The sequence below is a fragment of the Dermacentor andersoni genome, chromosome 3, assembly GCF_023375885.2.
Source record: "Dermacentor andersoni chromosome 3, qqDerAnde1_hic_scaffold, whole genome shotgun sequence".
NCBI lineage: Eukaryota > Metazoa > Arthropoda > Arachnida > Ixodida > Ixodidae > Dermacentor > Dermacentor andersoni.
This window is the reverse complement of record NC_092816.1, coordinates 137,048,792-137,051,808: the sequence shown is the minus strand read 5'-3', so window position 1 is coordinate 137,051,808 and position 3,017 is coordinate 137,048,792.

Here is a 3,017-nt window from a genome sequence, read left to right as displayed (position 1 = left end):
TGCAAAAAAAGCAAAGTGTGGCGCGACTGCCTCGCTAATCGGGAGATCGCGAGAGGCAGCGCGTGGGTGACGCGTGGGCGCGATTCACAGCAGCCGCTGCAGAGAGACCTCCGCTCATGTAGCGCTTTGTTTCCATATGTCCGACGCGCGCTACTCTAGCGCCATCTCGTAGCCATCGTCGCCACATAGCCTGTTTTGCGTGACACTACGCTTTTATTATCACGCTTTCGCCCTACCCTTCTCCTCCGCTGTCCTCCTCGCGCATTCTTCGATATCGCCTTCATTCATCACCCACTGCGATCCGCGTTCGCTCTTTCATCTTTCGCTATGGCCCTTCGCTCGGTTACGAGGTACGCCGAGGCACGCCAACGACGCCCAACGCATCAACAGGCGCCTAAGATCTGTGCTCTAAAAGCAGGGAAGAGATGGAGCCGGCGTCATTGCTTATTGTACTCTATTGCGAGCGCTGCTGTGCGCAATTTGCATTCTACGTGTTTAACGAAATATGATTTGAGTTCCTGATCGCTTCGTTATAAAGCCGTTTGGCTGTATCTGTGCAACGAGTTATCTTCGCTTCTGCGTCACCTGAAATGTACGCGCTCGTTGTTGCTTAACTGTTTGTTCGCATTTATTGTAAAGCCGCGCTATAGTTTCGTCATCTCTGTTATTTCACGGGGCTGTTTTACTTGCAGACGTGGTTTACTGCGAAAGCAATACTGCTCGCACTTTCGGCCCATCGGTGGTCTTGGCGCCTCCTTACACAGCTGCGCGTCACGTGACCGTGTGACGTCACGCCAGACCGAGAGACGGGGCCCCAGCTCGCGGCATCGATGGTAGAGGCGAAGCCTTGAGCGCCGCTGCTGCGGCACTACCGAGAGAGGGCGCTCGCTGGTGTGATGTCACGCTAGGAGGATAAATGGGGCTACAGCTCGGCTCCTCGCAGTGGTCGGCGCGCTGCCTTGCGCTATGTCGGATGATGTATAGCCATAAGTTTAACAAAGGGAACCATGTCCACACCATCAGCCGAACCAAGGCGCAGCCAAGGGTATTGCTTTCGCAATCTTCCAGGCTTAACCAAGCTAAGCCTTCAGCCATTTTTTTTGCGTATTTTTGCTATTTCGGCGCGCTTGGCGACAACCGACCCTGTCAGTGGCAGGAGCTGCCACATTACGTGCAATACAGTAGAATTTTTTGGTAGTTCTATTGTGTCGCGATTGACAAGAAAGGTGCGACGATCGTGCGATAATGATCGCGTGCGCGCGCGGTTATCGGCCTCTGCGCAGCGGGCAACTGCAGCGTCTTTATGTGCAGGAGGAAGTGCCGGCAACTGACTATCAATGCTTTTCCAAAGTAGAAGTGTGAGATATTCCGAGCAAACAGATAATGGTTTGCGCACTAAGTCGTCGGAATAGAATAGAGCTGTCAAAGATCGAGTGAGAAAGTTAGGAAGTCGCACGTGGCTGCTATACACAGTGCGCCTTATAGAAATAGATACCCATCATGAAAATTCCGCATTCGGGATGCCCATCGCCTTATCGCGAGTACCTCTAAAGTACCTTCCCTATGAGCCCGGACCTTCAGATCCCCCTCCTGCCGTCGCTGTATCGTCGTCTTTTTGTCATCCCTGCACGTATCTTCCATTTCTTTGTATTTTTCGAGCACCGAAGAAGACTTTTCGAAAAGAGAGGCAATATCTCTTAAGTGACTATCTTTACACTTGTTTTGTTCACTGGTGGCTAATGGTTTTTTTCGGTGAGTCATTAAAGGAGTAGTATGAAGGGCGCAATCAAGGAACGCAATGACAAACAAAGGAACGGCAGAAATCGGATATCCTTACGGTGTCTCTCTTTCGGTTCGCTCACAAAGTGCGAGTTCTTCGAGTACTTTGTTTGCATACGTAGATCGATACACAGCCTTGGAGTTAGCGGCACATGTATACTATCTCCAGGGGATTGGCCAAGAAATTTTCTTACAAGAGCCCGGGGTCAGTTGCACTGATTTTCATATTCGCTTCATACTCGCAATACGCTGCGATAAAAGCATGCCGTGTTTGACCATGACTAGTGCTAGAACGCGGGCACTAGTATTTGACAGCACGACTAAATTTGATTGGGCATGCAGAACGATGTTTATTTCCAATATTGTTGCCTCGCCGAAATCGACCGAACCTGTTTTGTGTGATTTTATTTCACAACGCCGTTCGAGTGGAATGTCTGGCGCTAGTGGTACTAAGACAGTCGTCTTAGACCAAGAGAACCGTCTTGAACGAATGGTGCTTCGGTGTGGCTTATTTTTAATCGAAAGCTAGGCGGCCAATAAAGGCGTATAATCAATATGGCTGCAGGGTACGCTGCAGTGCCTCGCAGATGTGTGCCTCCAAGAATTCTTCCAACTGCGGAAATATTTGCACGAAATCGCGTGGAAAACGAAAATTGCTTTTGCTAGAGCCCCACAGAAACGTTCGCACAATAAGCGTCCAGGCGTGTAGCCGAAGTTGCGAGCCTCGTAAAATTGTGCCATATTTCGCCGGTATTTTTTTTTTTCGTGTGCGATTTGTGTGCCCATACTTCCATACTCAATGAAACTGATCCTAATGTAACTCTAGAACGCTAACTACCTCTCTATACCGCTGCTGCGTGGCCCCAAGCAGCACCCATTGATACGCGAACGCCGCACTTCAAAAAAATTGTTGTTTTATGTGTACACGAAGAATGCGTTTCAATAGCTCTCATCAAGATTGCAACTGCAGAATGCTTTCACAGGCTTCTCTGCCGTAAAGAAGCCTTTAATTTATCGCCGACATCGCTCTGCTGGTGCGTGTTTACTGGGTTGATATAGAATTGTTTTCCGCGAAGGTTTTGTAAACATGACACTATATGTATAGTTCTTTTCACTTTTCTTTCGACGCATTATTGTTCAGGTCACTGTAGGATGGCAACAGCTGTTCTCCATCTAACTCGTGACACCCACTATAAACGAAGGAAACCGCATCTTATTTTAAAATGGTCTTTAGCAGC